The sequence below is a fragment of the Boleophthalmus pectinirostris genome, unplaced genomic scaffold (assembly GCF_026225935.1).
Source record: "Boleophthalmus pectinirostris isolate CB_2022bp ecotype Guang Dong unplaced genomic scaffold, ASM2622593v1 HiC_scaffold_3, whole genome shotgun sequence".
Lineage (NCBI taxonomy): Eukaryota > Metazoa > Chordata > Actinopteri > Gobiiformes > Gobiidae > Boleophthalmus > Boleophthalmus pectinirostris.
In genome coordinates this window covers 42,554,054-42,567,684 of record NW_026571299.1, presented here as the reverse complement: position 1 = coordinate 42,567,684, position 13,631 = coordinate 42,554,054, and the positions used below count along the sequence as shown (strand labels likewise).

Below are 13,631 nucleotides of genomic sequence, written 5' to 3'. Positions count from 1 at the left end.
ATTTATTAATGATTAATAAGCCATGAGAGAATGATTTACTAATAATGCATTATTGTTTCTCTGGAATTTGACCAACCTTAACAAATGTTTAATAAATCATAATTAGTCTTCACTTTAGAAAAGCTCTCAGAAAGACTTAACTAACAGAAAACAGCTGCCTGAATGATCATTGTATTACATTATTAAATCATTAATCATTCTCTCATAACTTACTAATCATTAATAAATGCTCAAATGTGAACTTAAATATGCATTTGTAAACATGCAAATGGTTAGTTCATGAGTAATTAAGAAGTATTGAGTTACTATTTACAGCACAGGTGAATTAAGTGCAAGTTAAGTGCTAATTCAGGTAGTAATTAAGTAGTTACTAAGCGTGAATCATTATTAATTAAGTCTTTGTTCATGCTTTATTAAGGCTAAATAAGGTGTAGTTATTATAAAGTGTTACCAAAGTTAAGATTATTTTTAAGGTCAAGTGTGATAACAAGACTTTCTCAAAATAAAACGTTATTTGGAGTTGTGTAATGTTTCTAAAAAAAAATGAACTATCTAACTAAACAAACAAATAAATAAATAAACAAATGAATAAAATATTATTTTTAAGATTAAGTTTGACTAAATGATTTTCTCAAACCAAAACATTATCTGGAGTTGTGTAACTAACTAACTAAATAAATAAATCAATAAAATAATAATAATAATAAAAAATAAATAAATAAATAAATAAAAGATTATTTTTAAGATCAAGTTTGACAACATGACTTTCTCAAAACAAAACCTTATTTGGAGTTGTGTTATTATTCTATACATGATTTGCTGTATTTAAAAAAAATAAAATAAATTATAATAAAAATAAATAAATAAATAAATCATCCATTCATTACTTTCCAATCTCCAATTATGTTAAACCCATAGACATTTTTTTCATTTTATTTATTAATGTATTTTATTTCAATTCAAAATATCTTCATCTCCTTGTATGTGCCTGCTCTGAAGTGACACATGTGGGTTACTTTGCCAGTGAACAAGCTTTGATCTTCTGGCTATGTTCAATATTCACTTGCATATCCGGCTCCACGTTGGTCAAAAGCCACTTTATGATCCAGCATTATCATTTATTACTGCACTCACCTTAGAGATACTGACTGAATTGGCGATTGTGTTCATAGTGTTTAATTTAACATTCTTTTGGAGCCTGTTTTTGACTTTCAGCTCCCCTTGCCAGTGGGGTATCCCATTATTCCCCCCACCATTCCAGCTTGAATATATAATTAAGTCCTCCCCCCTCCCCCCAATGTGTCAGCGGGGGTCAGTGCTGTAGCCCTCGGGACACGAATCCACAGAGTCGTGTTTCCGTGCCCTTGAGCCACAATCTTGTCCTTAATTCCTCTAGTAAAAAAAAAAAAAAAAAAAACAGTTTACAAACTCGTACAATATATGACCAATGGATTTGTCAGGATGTTTACTCTAAAATTGCAGCCAGAGGAAAAAAATAAAAGTATGCAAAGTGGGCTTGGTTGGTAATCATTGGTGATTCATGCAGTGATATTTAAACTAAAGTAGAAGCAGACTTTGGTCCATGGGGAGAGCAGGAAGTAAAGTGGAATCATCTTTGGGGCTATACAGTTTTGCATGCATAGAAATTAAACATGAATTAGTTACAGAGCTGTAAAAATGGCCAGATTTGAAATTTCAGAGGGATGAAGCGGAAGAAGAATTATTCATAGGATTAATATATTTGAAATCTTTTTATTAGCATTTTTATATAAACAGTGTGGGTGAGGGAGATATTATTACTGTACGATTAGTCACAATATAGTGATTCTTCTTATTTTCTTTCACATTTTCACACACTCCATTCCAGGATTAGCAGTGTTGGGAAGGTTACTTTTAAAATGTATTCCCCTACAGATTACATATTACATACCCCAAAATGTAGTTTGTAACAGAATCCATTAAAACGACATGAATGCAGTAACCACATCCTGAAAATTCTTGTTTGTTCTCTTCAAAAGACCTCCTTAACCAGAACTCACCTTTTAATTATGTCCACCTACTGTTGGGTGTCATATTGTTTAGTCCTGGTTTAATCCTGGTTTAGTCCTGGTTTAGTCCTGGTTTAGACCTGGTTTAGTCCTGATCTAGTTCTGGTTTAGTCCTGGTTTAGACCTGATTTAGTCCTGGTTTAGACCTGGTTTAGACCTGGTTTAGTCCTGGTTTAGTCCTGGTTTAGACCTGGTTTAATCCTTGTTTAGTCCTGGTTTAATCCTGGTTTAGTCCTGGTTTAGTCCTGATCTAGTCCTGGTTTAATCCTGGTTTAGACCTGGTTTAGTCCTGGTTTAGTCCTGGTTTAGACCTGGTTTAGTCCTGATTTAGTCCTGGTTTAGTCCTGGTTTAGTCCTGGTTTAGTCCTGGTTTAGACCTGGTTTAGACCTGGTTTAGTCCTGGTTTGGCCCAAAATGTAAAAACAAGAAAATACCGCCCTGTAATCCATTTATTTCAACAAAGTAACTGTAATCCAATTACCACTCACTGAAACAATAACTGTAACTGAATACAGTTACTCATAATTTGTACTCTGATTATGTAATACCAGTACATGTAATCTGTTACTCCCCAACACTGAGTATTAGTTGTTAATTGGCTAATTGGTTTCTAAGTGACAACCAGGACTTTTCCATCAGTCTGTGTACATGTGCCAGTGCCATAGTCACTCCAAGACACAGTAAAATGAATAAATAAGCATCGAAATACAACAGAGGACACAGATGAATAGGAATGGTAGCTGTAAGTCAATTTTAGAAGCACGTTTCCAAAAAAAAAAAGATGAAAGTAAAGAAAAGAAAGTAAACAAGACTATAAAATATCTCATGCTTTGTGTGTCATTCAGAACAATACATGCAGCTTCACGTTTATTTTTGAGCTAAAGTGAGTGAATCTCTTTCGTCTCTACGGCTACAGTAATTTCACAATAATGACTTGGCTACCAGTTTTGGACTACTTCTAAAACTCTGATGGGTGCAATATTTGACTCCAACCCAAAAAAGAAGATGACGCACATGGAGGAAAAAAAACAAAAAAACATTGTCTCGCCCATTTGTTTGTACAGAAAGCCTTGGGAAGGGCTTTACAGACACAGCACTGCTCCTTGCATGTTGCTGTGTTCTGAACTGAAAAATACTCAATTCTCATTTTTTTTCTTTTTTTTTCTATAAACAAACAACACACTATTGTCCACAGTTGCCAAATCCGCTTCTATATAGCAACTTTGGACGTCTTTTTTTTGGAAAGTTGCTCAATTGTTGGCACTTTTTGAGCTTTTTGTTGTTGTGTTTTGTGCTACAAGAGTCATTAGTGACTCAAATGGAGGCTGTTAACATTTTTAAAGCTCTTAATGATGACAGATAATATGATAATAATATCTTCAGCACTTGTTCAGTGGTGACACACAACATTCTCTTCATTTTTTTGTCACTTCTTTTGGGCTATTTTTCAAACACTTTATCCCTTATTTCTTTTCTTTTCTTTCTTTCTTTTTTTTTTTAATCTGGCAACCCTGCTACTGTCTTCTTTTTAAGATGTATCTTTCCTTCCAAAAAGAATTGCATTTCCCCCTTAGAGAATTCTGTGAAGGTAGTTATATTGTCTGTGAACTCTATGAATAACATGGCTTTAAGTCAATTCATGCTAAATGGTGTAGCAATCCAATTATATTTATGTAAATTGATGATAATGTGTCTTATTTTGAGCAGATTATGGAAGTCACAAAGAAGCATACACATTTTTCAGTTTGCATAGCATACATACATACATATTATATCATATATTAACACATTACTACATATAGAAAATATGAAGTGAGATGAAGTAAATGGTCACATTTTTCTATAGCGCTTTTCCATCTTCAAGGCACCCAAAGTGCTTTACAACAAGGAACCACTCACCCATTCACACACACATTCATACACCAGTGTACGCAGACACTGTGGGCAAGGTGGGTTAAGTGTCTTGCCCAAAGACATAACGGCAGCATTCATCTGTGGGAGCTGGAATCACACCAGCCAACCTGTGATGTTTATGTTGAGAGTTGGATTCAAACCGCCAACCTTCAGATCAGTGAGCTACTGAAGTAAAAATGCTTATTTGTTCAGTGTTTACAACTTCACCCTTATGTACGCTTCATTTCTTTAATATCGTGGAGGCCATCGTACCATTCTAACATGTGCAGTACTTTGTTTTTATGTTTTAATAATTTTAAACTTACTACCTTATTCTTTAACTGTTGTTACTTACACCATATAGAACAGACACACATATTTAATATTTAATTTTAATAACACAAGAGCATTACAAAGATTAAAAAAGGAAGTGGGACCAAACCCTGATCTGGGTATACTGGGACAGTTGAACGTGATGCAGTGTTTTGTCTAAAGTGAATATTAGCTTTTTGCCTGGAGAGACTAAATGTTTGTGCTAATTGAACAGCTTGTTTGGCTCTAAGCTAATTTCCTTTTTTTTAAAAAAAGTGCAGTTTTGTGCTGCGGCTGGGTCCAGAAAGAGCTGTGGGAGATGTCATTTTATGCTGGAGCTTCTGCAAACATTTAATAAAGTGTTCATAAGACTGAGCATAGACCACTAGGCAAACGCTACAAGCAGATATGGTTGGGAAAGCAGCCAGGCTAATAATGTTCTAGAAAATGTGAATCCACGGCCAACATGTGCACTATTAAAAAGTACATATCGAGACGCCCTGCAGTACAGCCTCTGAGAGAGATGTAGTCTCAAATGTGAACAGTCTGTTTATAGGGGCCATCAGTGTTGGGGAGTAACAGATTACATGTACCGAAGTTATGTAATCAGAGTACAAATTATGAGTAACTGTATTCAGTTACAGTTACTGTTTCAGTGAGTGGTAATTGGATTACAGTTACTTTGTTGAAATAAATGGATTACATGGTGGTATTTTCCAGTTTTCACATTTTGGGCTATTCCTTTTTTTTTCTTTGGTAATTCCACTCATTGCGGGACACTAAACCAGGTCTAAACCAGGACTAAACCAGGTCTAAACCAGGACTAAACCAGGTCTAAACCAGGACTAAACCAGGTCTAAACCAGGACTAAACCAGGTCTAAACCAGGACTCTAAACCAGGTCTAAACCAGGTCTAAACCAGGTCTAAACCAGGTCTAAACCAGGACTAAACCAGGTCTAAACCAGGACTAAACCAGGACTAAACCAGGTCTAAACCAGGACTAAACCAGGTCTAAACCAGGTATAAAACCAGGTCTAAACCTGGTCTAAACCAGGTCTAAAACCAAGACTAAAGCAGGACTAAAACCAATTCTAAACCAGGTCTAAACCAGGTATAAAACCAGGTCTAAACTAGGTCTAAACCAGGACTAAACCAGGTCTCAAACAGGATTTAACAGGACTAAATCATGCAGCACGGACAGTGTCTCCTCCTCTTCTATCAATAATATTTTTAATTTGGTTCAGTAAAGTCTGGACTTTTCATATTCTTTTACCAGAAATCTTCATATGTGAAGATTTCCTCGTCTTTGCTTCTCTACAGTAAATCAGGTAATCCAAAGTATTCAGATTACGTTACTCACTTTAAGTAATTTAATGGATTATGTTACAAACTACATTTTGGGACATGTAATCTGTAGGGGAATACATTTTAAAAGTAACCTTCCCAACACTGGGGGCGATAGAACGCTCGCTTATCCCCGACCACTTGGACAAAGTTCTGCCATTGTGTCCTAAGGCAAGACACTTCAAACACCTCGCCTATGTGGTATAAATGAGTGATAGGTGGTAGTCGGAAGGGGAGCACTGGCAGCCTCTTCTCCCATCAGTCTACCCCGGGACAGCTGTGGCTTCAGAAGGAGCTTACCAAAAAATGTGTAGCTCATGTCTGTAAAACACACAGAAGTGAAAAGGATTCTTTGTTGTTATAGCCAATAGTTTTTGATGTGTCTCTTCAAAAAAAAGCATTGCACATCAAGGAGACCCCCTGCCTTTCTGTTCACAGACAGCTTGATATAGGAATGAAAATGTTAAACAACCGCCTTCGCTCACATGATAATGGACAGACAGCAGAGAGAATATGCAAACAACAAAAGCTGTAGAGGACATAGGCAGTCTCGTCTCGCTTTATTGAGAGCATTGATTATTTGTGCTAAACCTCTGTTGCAATGTGCTGCTTGAAATCGAACCAAAGATTTCCTATAGCGTATTATGCAAAAGTGTACACTGAAGGCTGTATCAAGTGGTGGTTTGAATACTGTTTAATGAAGGTATACATTGAGTTGAACAAGGTTTAATGTTTAAAGGGGTCTGGTCAAGTGGTAACCGAGGGAAACAGGGGCAGATTTTTGACATTCAAATGTCTCTTATTCAGAAACTAGAGGGACTATTGAAATAAGTAAAGTATCAGAATGTAGGAAAGAGTTACACTCCAACAGGGTCAAGTTAAACCTGTGATATTCTTTCAAGTTGTTGACAAAAAAAAAAAAAAAACTCATGTCAGTAACGGAGGGAATAAAATATGCAGCACTTTTTGGGCAATAAATCCAAACAGTGATAACTAGTGGTTCTCACTTACATATCCTTAACAAACTGGTTTGAATATTTGCTTCATATAGTTTTCTACCATATGGTACAAGATTAGGTTGAAAAACCTCTTACTTTTTGACTAATGAGATTTTTTATTAAGAAAGGTCATGGTAACGGAGGGAAAAGTAACGGAGGGAAAATTGTAGTAGAAGGTGCAGGATTTTACATCATTTGTCAAATTTTTTCTTCCAAATACTTTAATATTACTTCAAAATGAAAGGAAACTATTTCTATAAAATATGTATTTCCTTCCAAGCAAATTTTTATCATTTTAAATAATTTTTTTTTTGAAAAATCACATCTCTTCATCAACAGTTCAAAGATGGAATAACACAAGATATGATGAAATACATCCATTTATTGACATGATTTGCAGGTCTTTGAAATTTGGGAAATAATTTTTGTTCCATGTTTCATACATGGTCTGTTTAAAACGTATGGAACTTTAGAACCAAAAATGGTACAGAAAAAAAAAAGGTCAACAGTTTCATAAACTAGAGTACATATGTATCTGTTCAATACATTTTTATATCAGATGCATTAACTTGAATTTTTGGCCTTGTTGTTTACTTCTGCTTGACTGGGCCCAAAGGTAATGCTCTGTGTGTCCTAAATAATGGGAAACAGATGTGTGCTTTTAGGGACATTCCTTTACAGAATTGGGACTGTGGAGATAACCCAGGCTGGAGTTATCTAAGAAGACTGGGTGTGATTTACAATGGTTTGGAGGGGGTTGTCACTTCCCCCAAAGAAGAAATGCTGAACCTGCTCAACATATTATATGCATATTTATACTGTTGTGTTATTTATCTGGGTGGAGGGACAGGCAGGGGGTCAGACTGCCTGGTGTAAGACCTGCGTAAGTGGAGGCCATCGGGGACAGTGATTTGACCCAGAGCTCTGTATTAGAATTGTACTGGCAGGGGAATACATTTTTGTGATTTAAATTGACTGAGTCTAGTCATTTTTGAAATAACATGCCAAACAAGATGTAGTAAATAATCCGGACGCAGACACTAAGCGTTGCAAGATAATGTATACAGTAGGGATGGGCATTCGATGAAATTTTCTTAATCAATTGTCAGAAGAATTAACGATCGATTACCGATTAATCATTAACATTTTTATATTAAAATGATCATCATTATTATTACTATCTGCACTACTAATCTGCATAAATAAATTCAACTTTACGACATATAAACCATAACCACTCTAGAGCCACATCAGCCCGTTTGACATTATAATGTGTTTAATTCAGTTTTGCACAACTCTCACAGAAACTAAACTTAAAACCACATCGCTAATGTGCATAAACTAAGCGAAGATAAAACTACAGCTCTTGTGTCACTGATGTGGTTCAACTTCTGTCGTATTAAAAGACATGACTCAGTGGAATACAGGTTAGTGTGAACATATTTGTGTTTGTCAAAACCAGGACACCGTACGGGGGGAGGGAGGTGGGGACTCGTCATCGACATTGAGCGACTCTCACTTGGTAAAACTTTTTCCCACTGGACACAGAAACATATGTGCTGCTTTATACACTGTGCACATGGACTCACACTTGTCCCGAACGCAACGGAAAGTGTGAAATTTCTTGTACAAGTCATTGTTAAACACACATTTGTGCTTCGGTACGTTGCAGACTGACCCACTGTTTGTGTCTCGTTCCTTCTGATGCAGAGACACATGTACACACCTGTTTGGTCACACTACACACAGCAACCTACATTCAGTTTGTCGATTAAAATGAACGTAATCGATGAAATTCTTAATGATCAATTATCGATTAATCATGCCCATCCCTAGTATACAGTATGCCTCTGTTAGTGTTCCTCACAGACTCAGCAGGCCGATCAAAAGCACTGAGAAACACCTGCTTTGAAATACAGATTTACTGTTTATGTTCTGTCTATTGTTTCATACGCTGTAAACGTCACTATTTATGCAGGAAAAGCATACACAGGAGCAGCTCTACACGACTTGGGTCACACGCTCTCGCTCTGCTAACAAGGTGGTCAGCAGGGGCCCAACTTATTAACACTGCCAGGACCCTCGCTCCCTTAAAATATGCATCAGAAAGTCTTATTTGATGGTTAGTACTGCCAGTGTGAGTGTGGCATGTCCCCGAGGAAGAGAGAACAAGGAGGAAAGAGGGATAATGGGAAAGAGGGATAGAGCGAGAGAAAGAGAGAACAAAGAGGGAGAGAGAGGAGAGGAATAACAAGGAAGTAGAGAGAGAGGGGACAGGGAAGAAAGGGGATAACAGGAGGGAGAGAGAGAGAGAGAAAGAAAACAAGGAGGAAAGAGGGATAATGGGAAAGAGGGATAGAGCGAGAGAACAAAGAGGAAGGAAGAGGAGAGAGCGTGAGGGAGAGAGAGAGAGAGGAAGAACAAGGGAAAAGAAAGAAAGAGAAAAAGAAGGATAATGGGAAGGAAAGTGAGGGTGAAAGAGAGAGAGGGAGGGGAGGAGAAGAACAATAAAAAGAGAGAAAAGAGAGGGCAAGAAAGAAAGGAAGGGGATAACAGGAGGGAGAGAGAGAAAGAGAACAAGGGAAAAAGAGGGAAAACGGGAAAGGGAAGGAAAGGGAGAGAGAAAGAGAGAGAGGAGGAGGAGAACAACAAAAAGAGAAGAGAGAGGAAAGACAGGGGAGAGAGAGAGAAAGAGAACGAGGGAGAGAGGAGGACAAGAGAGCGTGATAGAGAGGAGAGCGATAACAAGAGAAAAGAGAGAAAAAGGACGAGGGTAACGAGAGGGTGAGAGAGAGATGGACAGGAAGAGAACGAAGGAGAGTGAGCAATATTGGAAAAGAGAGAGCAGGAGGGGGAGATATAACAAGAGAGAAAAAGAGAAAAAAGAGGCATTAATGGGGGGGGGGAGGAGAGTGAGAGAGGGAGTTAGCGGGAGAGCGATAATGGGAGAGAGAGAGAGAGACAGGGGAAAAGAGAGAGAGAGAGAGTTGACAGTCCCAAACATCATTAGCGGCCAGAGGAGGCTTGATGCAGTGCTGTGTGCTGGAATGTGTGTCCACCCCAAAGACTATGAAGCTCGCTGGTGCGTTATAGCCATTCCAGCCCACAGCCGCGAGAGCCCGGCCAAAGTCCCCGTGTACCAGTGCACTAGTTTGACATTAATTATCCTCCAACTGCCTGCAGGCTTCCACCGCACAGAACACTCATTTTACAGTCATTTAGAGGAGTTTCAATTTGGATTTTAAACCTTGTAACGTGCACATCTGTGTTTTTTAAGATCTCTCTCGTCGCGCTTCGGTCTTTACGTCAAAACGCCGTATGTCTGTGAGGTGGGGTTCGCTCCGGACGAGTGCAGAGGTGCTCTAGCTCTAGGGATGCAGATCGAGACGAGCCTTGGTGTCGCTTTTTAATAACTTGTAAATAAATTTGCCTTAACCCTCTCCAGGCAGGCATTGCAGATTTACAACAGCTAAATACCAATTACCTACTTACTCCAAATCCATATTTTATGAGCTTTTTTTTACTCAGGAGCCTTTTTTCCATCCATGCTGATAAACGTGGACGATGCAGACTGTGCAAGAATGACTACACACAAACTGCCTGCCAGAAGTGCAAAGTACTTTTGTTGTTTACAAAGGATAAAAAATGTTTCTTGGAGAACCACACGAAAAAGTGATGTTGTTCTGCCACTGTAAAGCTGTTACACTGTGCTTTATGTTTTCATTGTTATGAAAAGTGGTTTACACATAAAGTTAGCATCATTTTCAGTCTTCAGTGTTAATTTACCACACTGGACCAATGCTGCAAATCTGCAACATCCCAGACACACTGGTGAAGGTCTCTCTCAAAAAAAGTCAGGATTGTATATTACTACCCCATATGATCATTTCCCCCAAATATCAGATTTTTTCCTGTTACTAAAATTTAATTTGAGCCTGAGAGGGTTAATATGAACAAAGCGGCAAACACGTAATTCATAACCAACAACACTAATTATGATTCAGGCTTAGTAACTACTTAATTAACGGGTTAGGGTAATTAAAGGCACTGTACCTGATTTACTCTCTAGTTTTAAACAGATTGCAGTGGTCCAAAGCTGTTCCTCTCTTGCTTTGTGTGGATTTTTGAGCGCCCTAATTATTCACCACAATGAGATTTTCTATCATGGTAATTCTAACTAGCCTGATGCATCAGCCAGTTTCACTTCGTAGAAACCGTCTGACCTTGCAGTGTTAGAATTCGTTCGCTCGATGGTAAGTGGATACTTTTTTATAATTTAACCCAGGGGTGCTCAATACGTTCGATCGCAATCTACCAGTCGATCACCAAGGTCGTGTGGGTAGATCGCCGTGTCTCGTCTCGGACTCGCGTTTGGACTCGGTCTTGTCTCTCACTCGAGGTCTGACACTCAACAAGTGTGATCATATTTCATTACGGCCGCTGCTGTTGGTAATAAACTTGTAGCGGGTGCAGGAGCGTGTGGGGCGTCTCAGTGCAGCCTGTGCGCTCATTTGAAACCTGCGGAGACTCTACGGCACATCACAAACACACACGCTCCCTATGCACGGCTCGTCTGCAACAGCGTGTGCCCTCGTGTACCAGCGTGCATCACAGGGCAGGTTCAACTTCCTAAACATCCTACCTGTCCATCTGCCAATAAATGTCGCCTAAACAAACCCTATTTAAACAATTGTAATAAAAACTGTTGTCTCACAGGATGTTACATTATCCCTGAAAGGAGTTATCCCTTTGCCCACTGTTTTTACAGTGCTCTTTTTGTCCAAAACCTGAGAAAGCATGTCCTTCAAATTCAGACAAATTCAGGTGAGTTCACTGGGCAGTCTGAGGCCTGACAAATGTGAATGTTGTATTATTTTTCAAGAAACATAAATATAGATTTGGGAAACCCACAGTGAGCATCTAGATTTGAACCAGAGACCTCTTGATCTGTAGTCATATGCTCTACCACTGAGCTACACCCCCAGTGACAGTGCCTCTCAGTTTGGCATTGGACTGAAACAGTGAATCAATGGTGTTCAATAGGTGATTGACTGGGAAGAGGCTTTTACGCCAGACTGGTACAGGACAAGAAATGAAGCTGAAGAGGGAGGGGCACCTCTCACATGCTAAGCGAGTGCTCTACCATTTAAGCTAATCCCCCTCTTCTTGAAGAGTTTAGTGAGTCTGAAGGTGTCTCCTTAGATCTCCTGAGTTGACTACAGGGGCTCTGCATGTGCTCCAAAACTGTGGCTCTGTGCCCTTGTGTCCATTCTGAAGGTCTTCGGTGGTGCACAGGAAGTGGTAGCAGACAACTGGTTATGCTTTATATGCTGTGTTTACACACACAGATCCACACTTGTTATTTAATAATAAGAACGACGAGGATGGGATTCGAACCCACGCGTGCAGAGCACAATGGATTAGCAGTCCATCACCTTAACCACTCGGTCACCTCGTCTGCTTTTAAAAATTCAGTAGAGCCAGACCTAAGTTTTATAATCAGCTGAAGATTTACAGTGGATTTTTACATCACTAAATATATCAGCTTTTATATCAGCTATTGGCAGCTCCAACTCCCATTTTATCTGTATCATATCGGCCACAAATCCATATCAGTTGGGCCCTAATTTTGACCAGAACCTATATACTGGGACAGACAAATTTTGCTCAAATACATGAAAAAATCTGATGTGGGTCTTTATGTAATTACTAAGCCAGAATCACTCTTATAAACCATTTGTTCATTATGAATTAGGTGTTTGTACTTGTGTATGTCAAAAGACAAATAATGAATAGGGTGAGCATAAAAAAAAGGGCCTTTGTTGACACTGTGTCGCTCAGGTGAAGTATAATATAAGTATACTAAATTTACAACACTATATTATTGGTAGATTCCTTCAGCAGATGCGAGGGATGAAGTGAATCCAAAGGAACAGATGGGAAAAGCACATTTATTGCACATTTCACTATTACAGTAGAAAACAAGGGCTGTGTTGCTTGGAAATACCGAAGAAGCAACTGGATTTGAGCTGCTCCTGCCAACATGTGAGCGCACACTACACCTGTTGCTTTTTAATTAAAGGTCCCATATTACACAAACTTGCCTCTTATGAGCTTTAAGCCATGTTAGAATGTTGTTACCTCTTCAAAAACAGACCTGGGGTCGTGTCCCAAACTCAAATTGCTCTGTTTCCCCTTGTGATGTCATTGTATAGTATCGGGTTTACTGGTCACAAACCCGCCTATAAAAGGGGCGCTATGCATTACGTTGGCCCCTCGTCACACGCTGGTGGAGCCAAGCTGTTATGGCCACAAGACGCAAGGCCCCGAGTGGACCACGTTTAGGTGCATTAAAGATTACTGTTGCGAGGTGTCCAGCTCAGTATTTGCGGAGAGTGTGCAGGCATCGTAGGGGTAAGAGGGGAAATCGTCTTTTTGGCCCAGTAACGCCGTGCGCGAGGTTAACATGGGTTGGTGTTTTGTGGCTCGGCGCTGGGCGGTCCTCGGGTGTTTGGGTGGTGTGCCGCGGTGAAATCTATATGGTTCCTGCTGGCGGGAAGTCTCCCCTTTTCTTTTTCTGTGAACCTGGTCTGTTCTTTGGTCGTGGCCTTTGGTGAAAGAACTCGCTATCTGAAATCTTCGTCTTGTGGGAAGTGCTACTGTGAGGTGCAATATATGTAAAGTATATTGTAAAGTATATTCAAGTCTCGTACCTGTGTACCTATAGTGGGTGGAGACAATACTGTGTCCTAGTTTCACCAGGTGGCGTTGTTGGTAATTTTGCTACATTGAAGTCCAATAAAAATTACGTCACTCTGCTACATTCATGAAGCTTTCAAGTTGACCGCTACCTTTTACCTTTACTTCAGTAGAGATTGGCAAAGCTGAAATTATCTAAATGATTCTACTGAAGATATATGGAGTTTAAAATACAATGGAACACTTCCTGCATTACCGCATGATAAGGTGGAACAGAGTGCTTTCTGTTTGAGAGAAGAATTGGATGGATTTGTGTGTTAAACATGTGTGAAGGAA

General features: G+C 39.1%; 1 non-coding gene across 1 annotated transcript; it reads right to left on the bottom strand.

Moving 5' to 3' along the window:
- Positions 1-11,972: 11,972 nt before the first annotated feature.
- Positions 11,973-12,054, bottom strand: trnas-gcu (transfer RNA serine (anticodon GCU)). Its single transcript has one exon. It is a non-coding gene; the product is annotated as a tRNA-Ser (tRNA).
- Positions 12,055-13,631: the final 1,577 nt, after the last annotated feature.